Below are 13,329 nucleotides of genomic sequence, written 5' to 3' on the forward strand. Positions count from 1 at the left end.
ATGAAATTGCCAAATAATGGGGAGACATCTCTTTTCACCAAATGAAGCTTTGAGTATTGAGATTGGATTACATCTAATTGAATTGTTGGCCAAAGGGGTTCACGGGAATCCCCAAACAACCCAGGATGTTGCCAAGACTATAGATTGCTCTTTAGAAAACTGACAGCAAGGCCCCATTGCTGAAGACAAAACCTACACAACTCATTGAACATGGAAAACTCTAGCCAGTGCCTACATAAATCACTTGCTCTTAAATGCTAGTAGCTTTGATACAGGAAGGTACTCTGCATGCTACCAAAAGAGAAATTTAACACCAAGCCAACTACAAACCCTTTGATCTACAATGGTATTCTGTCTGCAAGATATACTAGGGCAATAGTGGCACAAAGATTGTGGGAGTAACCAGCCAATAGCTGATCTGACGTAAGGCCCATGTTATGAGATGGAACCCATACCTGACATCCCTTGAGTGACCAAGAACCAGAGACTATATATAGCCCAGGACCTAAGGTAAAACCAAAAATACTATTGATCTTTAAAAAAAAAATGTAGTGATAAAATGACTCCTAATGATTTTCTGCTATACTTATAACTCGGCACCTTACTCAGCCACCAGAGAAGCTTCCTTTGGCAGCAGAGGGGAACAAGTACAGAGACCTACAGACATTATTTGAGAGTGAGAAACCTTGGAACACTCAGTCCCAGATAGGATGTGTACACCAAATCCCTCCCTTCAGGGCTCAGGGAATCCTTAGAAGAGGATATAGAAAGAGGGTATGAGCCATAGGGGATGCACCAAGAAAACAAGGCTCTCTAAATCTACACGATCAAAACTCATATGAACTCAGAGATGGAAGCAGCATGCACAGGGCCTGCTCAGGTCTGTACCAGGTCCTCTGCATATGTATTATGGCTCCAGTTTAGTGTTTTTATGGGATTCCTGAGGGTGAGAACAAGTGGCTCTCTCTTTTTTGTTGTTTGTTTGTCCAACTCTGATGTGTTAGTTTTTGTTTTATCTTATCATTTTATTTTGTTATATTTTTATTATTATCCCTTAGGCAAAAAGCCTGTTTTTTTTTTTCTGATGAGAGACAAAAGGGAGTGGATCAGATGGGAGGGAGGTGGGGAGGAACTGGGAGGAATAGGGGGAGGGGAAACTAATCACGATATACTGTATAAGAACGATTTATTTTCAATAAAAGGGGGGAAGATGGAGAGCAATAGAGAAAGATGCTCATTGGTGACCTCTGCCCCTCCCCCACCGGCCCAGGCTCATGCACACACACGCACAAATACCACATACAGAGAAAGAAAGAAGAAAATCATATAGCAGATGCATAATATTTCTGCCTTTGAAACTGGATGTTCTACTGACAGCCGCCTCCTCATGCAGCCACTCAAAATGTTTATTTTCAGCTTCCATAAAAATTCAGTTAAGAAACTGATATGGAGACACCAATACATAATATAAATATTGTGGATTGTTGGAACATGGAGATATGAATGTGGAAAGAACACTAGAATCTGGAGTTCACAGTCCTGGGTAACAGCTTCAGCACTTTAATATAAATGGTGTGAGTCTGAATTTTTAGTTGCAAACATCCAGATCCAATTTTGGCAGTCGTAAGGAAAATATTTCACTAGAAAGATAAAAGGAGTTTCAGGATCACCAGAATCAGGTTTCCTGGGAAACCGGGCAACTGGAACATCTCTGTTTGTCTGTTGACAATTAGGTGCCACCACTTACTCCGAGGGATGCTTTTGATGACACTCTTCTTCAAGTTGCTGACAACGTTCCAGAGATGTTGTTATATAGCATGTAGGTCTCAATTCTGTAAGGGGGATAATTATTTGTAAAATTAGGAACGCATGGAAAGACAGAGAAAGCATCTAGAGTCTTCACTTCCCTAACAAAACACATGGTTTGCTTTTCAACAAGCCCATCAATGATGATCCCCAAATGTAGGAAGAACATTGAGATCTGCAGGTGGCCAAAAAAGATGACAGCTGTTGTGTTTTTGGAAAAATGACTCTGTCTGAATCTAATCTTTCTGTAAAGAAAAGGTTCATATGGCTGAGATGACTGTATATTCGCTTATCCATTTGCCATAAATACAAATTATGTGCCAGGCTGCTAAGATGAACAAGCCCACTGTGGTCAAATGAAGGAGAGAAGTCAACTGACAGCAGGGAAAACCATTGCACACATGGTGGGATGGAAGCCTGTACCTGACAGAGCAGGGCAGGAAAACAGGAGCAACCAACTGCTGACAAATGCTGTTCTTGTACACCAACATACATGCAGCCAAAGCACGCATACCCACAGAATAAAAATAAATAAATCTTAAATAAACGCCACTGTTTTGACAAAAAAAATCCCTCTTGTGGCACGTGACACCTGTAGCATCGATGAAGAGGACAGACAGCATGCTGTGGTAGATAGTCACCACCATTCTTCTTTGGAAGTCCCAACTCTTTTACAGAAATGCCAAAACAAACAGTAATGTTTGATGTCACAAATCCAGGAACTCAGGATTTAATGGCTTATTGAAATTCATATCCAGCCTGCTGGTTTCATACAATGGGGTACTTTTCAAAGGATTAGACATGTGACTGGTTTACCAGTCATCAAAAGCAAGCAACATCACCAAGTTTATTGTAGTATGAGTTCATCCTGTTTTTCGCAGGGCTTGACCTAAGCGTGGCCTTTCCGCTATATCTGTGGGCCTGGTGTACCGCTCTCGGTCTTTAAATTGTTTTTAGGTCTAGGTGTTTGGTTTGGGTTTTAAACAAAGGAGTAGTTGAGGGCTGGGGTGTGGGTGAAGGGGAGAGCACTTACCCAGCATGTGCAAGATCCTGAATTTGCTCCAACCAATAAAACAAAAAACAAATAAAAACCCCTGACAGTTACGCTAATGTGGGCCTCACCCCATCATGCCAAATTCATCATACAGTAGTAATAGATGAAATTATTTTAACACTTTTTTTTTTTTTTTTTTTTTGTAGACCTAGGATTTGGCGGAAGTCAGTAGAACCACATGGGTCTGGTGTAGAAACTTCTCAACATTCTTGATGAGTTAGGTTTCTGCACTTAATGCAGAGGTCTGAGTCCAGATGCTTTTTGTTTTGTTTTCTTTTGTTTTGTTTTTCGAGACAGGGTTTCTCTGTGGCTTTGGGGGCTGTCCTGGAACTTGCTCTGGAGACCATGCTGGCCTCGAGCTCACAGAGATCTACCCGCCTCTGCCTCCTGAGTGCTGGGATTTAAGGTGTGTGTCACCAACGCCCGGCTAAAGATTTATTTTATTTTATGTACACTGGTGTTTTGTCTGCATGTATGTCTGTATGAAGGTGCCAAATTCCTTGGAACTGGAGTTACAGACAGTTGGGTGCTGGGAATTGAATCTAGGTCCTCTGGAAGAGCAGCCAGTACCATAACTGCTAAGCTATCTCTCCAGCCCAGATGCTTATTTTTCTTTATCTTAAAATTATTTTATGCGTATGTGTGCTTCTCTGTGTGTATGTTTGTGCATCAAGTGTGCCTGTTACCCCCAGGAGACCAGAAGAGGGTCGAGTTACAGAGGGTAGTAAGCTGTCATGAGTGCTGAGAATAAAACCTGGGTCTTCTCCAAGAGCAGCCAGTGCTCTCAACAGCTGGACCATCTCTCCTACCCCCCCTCCACACACACACACACAGCTGCTCTTGAAAATCAGTGACCGTGATGCTAATAGGCATCACAAACTTAAGAAGTTCACAACTGAGTTATTGATCCTCCACCTTTATGTTCCCCTTATGACAGTCCCGTTTTTGCAAATAGCACTTCCTGGATCTATGGTAAGCTAGAAGATTGAATTTTCCCTAGTTTTTCCACAACAGCCCAAATTAGACTCTACTGCAAAACCGTCTCAAATCTGTGAGTCCCCATATCCACACCAGTACTTCAGCCCAATCTCTTGGCTTTCCACTAGAGTAGCAGGGTCCAAACACCCACATTCTCCACCCCTTCAATGGCCTCCACTCTAATACCCTTTGATCTCAGACAGAGCTGGGGGTGGGTGCCTGCACATGGCTGGAGAGGCAGCTTAGTGGTTAGGAGGTAGGTGTATTGCTCTTGCCCAGGATTCCCTTGGCGGCTCACAACTGTCTATATTCCCAGTTCCAGGGGATCCAGCTCCTTCTTCTGGCTTCCAATAGCCCCTGTAAGCACAGAGTGCACACCCATACACAGATTTTTTTAAAAAATATTTTTTTGTTGTTAAAAAAACCGCAACTCTTTGTGTTTCTCTAAGGAGCAATCTTGCCTCCCTTGGCTCACGAGCTTTCTCACACAGACTTTTCCTGCCCCTTTTCCATATGACTACTCTCATCAAGTCCCTCAACCCCTGGTTTTAAACCAAGGCCCCTTCCACGTAGTTCACATAACTTTAAATTCATATGAACTTAAATAGCAGCTTGTGTTTACCATCTCCACCATAGAATGGATTTCAGAGCAGGCGCCATCACAGTTTTGTTCTCTTGGGCCCATAACTAGTAGTGACACCAACAACTACTACACATCATTTACATGCGTCATGCATTGTTATACCAAGAGCTTTCCACACAACCAACCCATGGCCCCAGTGTCCTTCCTGACTTCTAGCCAGGGTCAGTCTGCTCGGCCGCTTAACCCAGCTCCTATGTGCTCATCCGCACCGAGCCCCATGGGCTGTTAGGCTAATCGTGCAGGAAAGGATCCGCGTTGACCGCTTGGAATCCTCCTGCAGTTCTCGCCCACGGATGCTATTCCTGCCCCTTCAGAGGCCACGCTCGCCCTTCTCAGAGCCCCGCTAGCTCCGCCTTGCCTCCAGGCTCGGGTCGCGCGCTCGCAGCGGAGCTCCACCCACGCATCACGTGACAGCTGTCGGGGGCGGGGCTCGCGGCGAAGTCGGTCCTCCTGGCGGCGCGCCGCAGTCCTTGGGCAGCCCTGCGGCTTCCAGGGCGTCGCGGCCGCGGCCCCGCAGCGCCGCTCCCTGAGGTAAGAGCGCGGGTTCCTCGACGCGCCCCGGAGGCCTCCCGGGAGCCCGCTGATGCTCCAGGCCACCGGCCTCTCCGTCCTGCCGTGGGCCAAGCCTGTGGCTGGGGTGCGGGGACCCGGCCTGAGGCAGTGCGGGGGGGAGAGGGGGGGCTTGGCCGCCGGAGCTCCAGGAGAGCCGTGCCTTGGTCCCCCCTCCTTCCCCGGGACCACCCGCGGTCGCCTTCAGCCCCAGGGTTTTGCTGGTGTGCGACAGAATTCATTCTCCTTTGCGGTTTGCAGCCTTCACCTGGGATGCCAGAGCCAGTGTGCAGTCGGACACCCAGTGGGTTTGGTTTTAGCAAATCGCGGAGACTTGGTTTCTAAAATCTTTGAAAGAGGGATAACCGCTGCCCGGCCTCCCTCCTGCATCGAAGAACTGATGGCAAAGCCATTTGATGAGCCAGAACTCTGGAGTTGGTTTTAGTTCCACCACCCACTAGCCAGGCAACCTTGAGCCACGTCGATGGTGCTTCGTTAAAAGTAGAGACAGTACGTCAGCCAGAGGTTGCTATGAGGATTAAGCTGAAGAGATGAGCACGGTGCGGGCACAGAGGGCTCTTTAGTTCTCTCGGCATGAGCATTATTAAAATAGCAAGCTAGAGAGGACTCTCCAAGAGAGACGTCTTTCTTGCAGTAAGCACACCATCCACTGTGTTTGTGATCCTGAAAACAGTACGGGTTTTGGCTGTAGAACCCTCTCCCCTTTCCCAGGCCCCCTTTGCCTTCTGTTTCACATTGGCATGTGAACCTGTTGTTCCTACCGAATGAGTCAGGCAGGATGGGAACGCTAATTTACTTGAGCAGATGGGTATCAGATTCCCTCTGAGGGGAAAGAAAACTGCCAGGCATGTGCTCCCATCAAAAAAAGCACAGTAGAGTGATTGACAGTCTACTGGAAGATGCCTAGGAACCCATGTAATCCAGCTGTTTCCTGCACATAAAGAAACGAGCCAGAAGGAGGCCAGGACTTTGGTTTTGCTCACACTTCAACACTGTTGGCTCTGGGTAGTAGAAAGAATGCTTGTGCTTTCCCATGCTCGTTTATTCCTGCTGCGTATTTGTACGTCGACAAGGAGCTGGATGAGATAAAGCTATGAACCAGACAATGGTGTCTGACCCCATGAAGCTGTCTCCATAGCTGACTATGTTAGTTTGAGATTATATAAAAGTCTGTTTTGTGTGTGTGTGTGTGTGTGTGTGTCTGCTGGGTCTCAGTATGCTTTATGATAACAATAAGTTCCAGCTCCCAGGGAGCTTGCCTCACAGCAGCTGGCCCCAGGGTACCCACATGCAAGAGAGGCTTGAATTGTTTCATGAACCTTGTCACGTCTCCAGGCCTGGTGGAAGCTTGATGAGATTTAGAAACTGGAGAAAATGGTACGTTGTTGAAGCTTTTAGGGAAGGATTTCCACAGGCCTAGAATGCCTGCATTTCTTTGTTCCTCTGGTTTCTGGCCTCTTATTGTTTTTAGCTATCTAAAGAGAGCAGCCTTCAGCATAGTTCCTTCATTTGGTTTCCATGGTTATCAGGGGAATTACATTTTCATGATAGCACCAGTAGCTATTGAGCTGTGTGGCCAACCACCAGTCGCTCACCACCAAGTCCTGCTTTCTGGTTTTGTTTTTCAGTTGTAGTGCAGACATCATCTCCGTTTTCTTTTTTTCCTTCCTTTCATCCTTCCCTTCAATGGTGACAGTGTGAAGAGGGATGGCAATAAGAATAGATAAAATAGAGACAGACCTTGGCCTGGGAGATGGTAGAATCCCTTTTTGGCCCAACCCATTGATGATGATGATGCAATGCTGTGTGTGGCACAGAACTGAGGGCATTGGCAGGAGTCAGGGGCAGGGCAGTGGCCCTCTGGAAAGGTGTAAATGGTGAACCAACTTGAGCTGTCATAGGCAGAGTAACAGTGCCCTGAGCAACAAAGAACACCTCACCCGCTTTTCAAAGGAGATAAGAAAGAAACATGTTCCTTTAATGGGCCCCAGTCACAGAGGAACACTAGATAGCATTTTGTTGCTTGAGTTTGCCTTCATGGATGAGCCTTTTCCTCTTGAGTCACTTACCATGTGCTTTGTGTGAACAAGCTGCTGCTTTCCCTGTTAGCGGGATTTGTTTCCCTACTCACCTGACAATGGGATTGTCAACATAAAGGGGCTAGAGAAACACTTGTTTGGGATCCATCTATTTCAGTTTAGATGTTTAACCTGTTTGTCTTATTTCTCAAGTTGGACACTAATGCAGTCACACATTATTTTTCCAAGTACCCTCCCAAGTCTTCCAAAACCCTCATTAGTAAGGATTCTAACCTCTAGAGAGGCTTCTGTAGCCCAAAGAGGACCTCTCAGAGGAGTGAGAGTGGTAAGTGGTATACCCAGATTGTTATCTGACAGCTATGAGTTGTCACTATGGAGGAGTTGCCCTGCACAGTTCAAGGATGTGTGGTAACTGCTGCTCAGTGCCCTTTAGGGCACTATCTATGTCAGTAAGATCCCCTGTTTGGATCTGAGTTTGCAGCTTTTTTTAGTTCATGCTCACGTGCTTAGCTTTGTGTTCCCCAAAGCTCCACTTGTTGGCCTTTGCCTTGAGTCTGCTGCTTGGCTGGCTTCTTCTAGCTTTCGGGGTCACCACAGATCACTGAGATTCTCCTCTTTTCAAGCCTTTTATCTGAATGAAAGGGCTGTATCTTCCTTCCTTCCTTCCTTCCTTCCTTCCTTCCTTCCTTCCTTCCTTCCTTCCTTCCTTCCTTTCTTCCTTTCTCTGAGCTTAACCCAAGTCCTTTTGGTAAACCGGTTCCATCTTGTCACCAGGGTCTTACCTAAGCAAGTTCTTACCTAAGATTCTCAGGGATGGTACATTTCAAGAAGATGCCTCCCTAGGACTTTGGGTACCTCTTCAGCCTTGTTTCTCCAAGTATAAGAGGGATGGGTCCTTGGTGATTCTTGACTGCTTCCACCTGCAGTCCTAAGAGGTTAGGCAACTACAAACATCCCCTATTAAGCTGGGGGTGGTGCATGCTTGCAGTCCCAACACTCTGTAGGTGTAGGCAGGAGGATCAAGAGTTTAGGTCCACCTAGGCTATATGAGACCTTATTTAAAGAAAAAGGAAAGGAAAATAGGGTTTACTGAAAGTAGAAATGTATTTGGCATATATACTCTGTTAGGGATTTGGGAAGCAAGGTTTCAAATTAAAAACAGGAATGTGGTTGGTAGGGTGACACTGTAGCTTTTGAATGGCGGAGGCAGGAGGATTGCTTGGACCTAGAAGTTAGAGTCAGTGGCAAGATCTCAACTTAAAAACAAACAAAAGGCTGGTTACAGTTGTTTGGTTTTTTTATGACAGTTTTTGTGTTCTTTCGGTTTTTCTAAGAATTGGTATATTTATTTTGTTATCTTTGTTTTGAATGTTTTTTACTCTGAAAGATAAAATATACAGATGGGGTGCAAATGTACAGTTTAGCAAATAATTAGGAGGGAAATAACAGTGTAAACACTGCAACCTCAAGAAATAGAACATGGTGAGTGCCTTTTTCAGAATTTAACCTCCTCCCTGAGAAGCTGTCATCTTGACCTGTAAATGACCATCATCTCTTTGTTTCATCAATTGTGTGCACGTCCCTACACAGTACCATTGAGTTTAGCTGCTTTAACTTCATACGTGTGAGATCACCCTGTCTGCATCTTTTGTTTTGCTTCTTTTGCTCTGTGTATCACTTGGCATGCATCCAGGTGGTAGCCTCATGTCTGTCAGTAACAGTAATGTGCTGGTGTGAATAGGTCACAGTAAGTTCAATTAGCATTGGATGGACAGTGGGTTGCCAAGAACATTCTCAGACATATTCTCTCTCTTTTAAATTGCATTTACTCATTTGTTTGTTTAGTGGCAGGAGGCATACACAAGTTGGTTCTCCTTTCATTGTGTGGGTTCCCAGGATAGAACTCAGATCATTCGTCTTGCTTCCTGAGCCATCTCTCTGGCCTTCCTCAGGTATATTCTTTGTGCATCTGAACAAACTTCTTTAGGTTACATTCACCTAAATAGAATTGTTTTGTTAGTGGTGGTAACATGCCCCCCCCACATACACACTTTGATTGGTTTGCTTTTTGATACAAGATCTTACTGTACAGTTCAAGCTGTCCTGAAACTCAATTTGTAACCAAGACTGACCTGGAACACAGAGCAATTCCCCTGCCTTATACCCGTAGCCTGAATCTACAGGTATGAACTACTATGCCCAGCTTCTAAATTTCTGTGAGTTCTACTTCCAGTCCTTGGAGATTCTTGCATCAGTCAGCTTATTTAGCTATTCTTGTGTGTATAATATCTCTTGAGGCTTTCTTTAACTTGCTTTCCTTGGTTATTGCTGATAGTGAGCACTTTTTTATGGCTAATGGGATACTCAAGTCATCAAGCTTGTTCTTTAATGTAGCTCCAGGTTGGCAGGGTTGGCAGGCACTTTATCCACTGATCCATTCAGCTGGTCCTGCAGATATTTTAAGTTAAACACACACTAGATCCACATATAAATAAAAACATGCAGTATTTGTCTTTCTAGGTCTGGGTTGCTTCAACTTAGTATAATTTTTTCCAGGCTCATCCATTTACTTTCATTGTCTATAGGTACCATGTTTTCATTATTGATGTACATCTAGGCTGTTTCCATGTCCTATCTATTGTCAATAGAGTAGCAGTGAGCATGGAAGAGCAGATATTTCTGTAGTAGGGTATGGAGTTCTTTGGGTATGTCTGGGAATGGTGTAGCTGGGTCATATGGTAGGTATATTTCTAGCTCTTTGAGGAACCTCCACATTGATTTTCATGGTGGCTCTACCATTTTTCTTCCCCAACAACAGTGAATGCTCCCCATACATGCTTGCCAGCATTTGTTCTCATTTGTTTTCTTACTGTTAGCCTTTCTTACCTGGGTAAATGAAATGTTAATATCAAGTTTTAATTTGCATTTCCTTGATGGCTAATGCAGATGTTAAATACTTTAAAAGTTATATCTTAGACATTTATATTTAAGGGCTTTTTTTTAATTTTAAACTGGGTGTGATGATTTAAATATATCTCACACAGTCTCAGACATTTAAATACTTGGTCCCTATTTGGTGGCACTGTTTGGGGAAGTTTAGGAGGTGTGTCCTTGTTGGAGGAAGTCTGTCACTGGAGGTGGGCTTTGAGAATTTAAAGACTCACACCCTTTGCTCCCTGCTTGCGGTTTAAGATGTGAGCTCTCAACTTGCTGTTTCAGCCATCACTTTACCACTGTGGATTCTAACCCTATAGAACCCCAAGTCCAAATCAACATGCTGTAGTTTCCTTTGTCATGGTGTTTTATCTCAGCAATAGAAAAGTAACTAATACACTGGGTTTCACTGTGTATCCCAAGATGACCTAGAATTTGCTATGTAGACCAGGCTGGTCTTGAACTAACAGAGATCTACCTGCCTCTACCTCTCAAATGCTCAGATTAAAGGCAAAAGCTACCATGAGTGCTCAGTTGTCATCGTCATCACCATTTTCTATTACATTCAGTGTGTGTGTGTGTGTGTGTGTGTGTGTGTGTGTGTGTGTACATGTGTGGAGGTCAGAAGACAGTTTTCAGGAGAGGGCTCTCTGTTTCCACCTGCGGGCTCTAAGGATGGAATTCAAGTTGTCAGATTTAATGACAACTGCCCTTACCTTCTAAGCCATTTTGCTGGCCCTTATATTTCTTCTTTTGAGAAGTCTTTATTTGGTTTTTTAAAATTGGGTAGTGTGTTTTCTTAATGTCTAGTTTTTCTGAGTTCTTTGTATATTCTAGACACCAATTCTGTGTCAGATGTGAATGGCAGAGATTTCTTTCCCTCACAGTTGATTGTTTCCTCTGCAGTGTAGAAAGAAGCCTTAAAAAAAAAAAAAAGATTTTATTTATTTATTATACAACATTCTGCTTCCATGTATATCTGCACACCAGAAGAGGGCACCAGATCTCATAATGGAAGGTTGTGAGCCACCATGTGGTTGCTGGGAATTGAACTCAGGACCTCTGGAAGAACAGTCGGTGGTCTTAACCTCTGAGCCATCTCTCCAGACCCAAAAGAAGCCTTTTAACTTCATGAGGTCCCTCGTGTTGATTGTTGGCCACTGGGGCCCCATTTAGAAAATCTGTACCTAAGTAAGTATATCGTCAAGTATACTCCCTACTCTCCTTGTGAATTTTCAGGGTTCTGGGTCTAACATTGAGATCTGACCCATTCAGACTTTTGTGCAGGGTGACAGATAAGGACCAACTTTCCCCACAAGACTCCAAGAACTGAAAGATTGTAAAAGCCAGAGTTGGGGAGGATTAGGGTGAAATAGTATATTCTGGATATGACAGGACAGATGTGTACATGGATCCACAGCAGCACTGTTACCTGACAAGATCAATTCAGTCAATATTCCAGCATGGAGTGGGAAGGACTCCAAGCTGAGTCCTTGAGCTGCACCTTTAGCTGAGGAGCTATTCACAGTTGATGGCTGGCTTCTGGGGGAGGGTAAGTCAGTTTTCTTCTAAAAAGTAGCCTCGAAGCCAGGCTGTTGCGGCACACACCTTTTATCCCAGCACTGGGGAGACAGAGGCAGATGGATCTCTAAGTTCAGGGCCAGCCTGGTATACAGAGTGAGTTCCAGGACAGCCAGGGCTATGCAGAGAAATCCTGTCTTGAAAAACATAGGAGGAGGAGGAGGAGGAGGAGGAGGAGGGAGAGGAGGAGGAGGAGGAGGAGGAGGAAGAAGAAGGAGAAGGAGAAGGAGAAAGGAGAAGGAGAAGGAGAAGGAGAAGAAGAAGAAGAAGAAGAAGAAGAAGAAGAAGAAGAAGAAGAAGAAGAAGAAGAAGAAGAAGAGGAGCCTCTAATAGGTTGATCAGTGGACTGTTCCACACCCATGCATGTATGAGAAACACAAATATCAGACTCCTAAGTGCTGGGACTTGCCTTTTTTGAAAAGAGAACAAGGAGTTAGATGGAGGTTAGAAGACTTATCTGGGAGGAGTGGGGTATGAATACGGTCAAATACATTTGTCTTAGTTACTGTTATATTGCTGTAAAGAGACACCACGATCAAAGCAACTATTACAAAAGAGAGCATTTCGCTGAGGGCTTACCATTTCAGAGGGTCAGTTCATGATCATCATGGCAAGTACATAGTGGCAGGTGACATGATGCTAGAGAGGCAGCTAAGAGCTCACATCTCATCTGCAAGTTGCAGCAGAGGGAGAAACAGACACAGAGAAAAAGACACACAGTGCCTGACTGTGGCTGGCATGGGCTTTTGAAACCTCAAGCCCATCCCCAGGGGCACACCTCTTCCAATAAGGCCACACCTCCTAATCCTTCCTAAACAGTTCACCAACTAGGGACTAAGCAAATACATGAGTCTGTGAGGGCCGTTCCCATTCAGACCACCACAACACTGTATACATGTATTAAGTTCTCAAAGAATTAATAAAAATATTAAAAGAAAAAAATCTCAGGCTAGCAAGATGGATGAGCAGATAAAGGTGCTTGCTGCCAAGCCTAACACCCAGTCCAATCCCTAGGATGAGACTTACTCCCACAAATTGCTCTCTAACCTCCACATATATGCTATGACAGATACCTCCCTCCAAAATAAAATAAATAAATGTTCTTTTTAAAAAGAAAGAAAATCTCTTTGTCTCTCTGAGTCCCTGTCTTGCTTGCTCTAATTTGGCCGCATTCTTCAGTCCCTTGGGTGATCTCTCCTGAGTTTCTCCCCTTCCTGACAAGGGGCATGGATATTTTGTCTTTGGGTCAAATCTCTATTCCATATGGTACCTTGCCCTGGCTAAGTCACCATGAATGACAGCCCATTAGACTCAATGGCCTGAACACAGCTCTAAGAATGAGAACGTGCTAGGCTTGGTGTCACAGGCCTGTAATCTCAGCTGCTTGAGAGGCTAAAGAGGAGGATCACAAGTTCAAGGCCTGCCTGGACAGCAGAGTGAGCTCAAGAGCAGCATTGGCAATTTAGTAAGACCTTGTCTCAAAAGAAGGGGACTGGGATTATAGCCTAGCATACACAAGGCCCTAGGATCATTGCCAGTACCAGAAAATAAATGTATAAAAATGAGGAGCAACATATACTCCTGGGGCTTGCATGTGCAGTAGAAAGTTTGAGGCCAGTCTAGTCAATACAGCAGGGTCCTTTGTAAAAAAACAAACAAACAAAAACAAAAACACAAAAAAACAAAAGTAAAAGACTTGGTAATGTAAGTGGTAGCAAGCTTGC

General features: G+C 44.5%; 1 protein-coding gene across 1 annotated transcript in view; it reads left to right on the forward strand.

Moving 5' to 3' along the window:
• Positions 1–4,914: 4,914 nt before the first annotated feature.
• Positions 4,915–13,329, forward strand: part of Fbxo10 (F-box protein 10) — a 52,897-nt gene continuing 44,482 nt past the window's right edge. The window contains exon 1 of the mRNA XM_027403181.2: positions 4,915–5,012. The gene's annotated coding sequence lies outside the window, so the exon portion shown is untranslated. The remainder of the gene's footprint in view (positions 5,013–13,329) is intronic.

This window comes from Cricetulus griseus, chromosome 2, assembly GCF_003668045.3.
Source record: "Cricetulus griseus strain 17A/GY chromosome 2, alternate assembly CriGri-PICRH-1.0, whole genome shotgun sequence".
NCBI classification, from domain to species: Eukaryota; Metazoa; Chordata; class Mammalia; order Rodentia; family Cricetidae; genus Cricetulus; species Cricetulus griseus.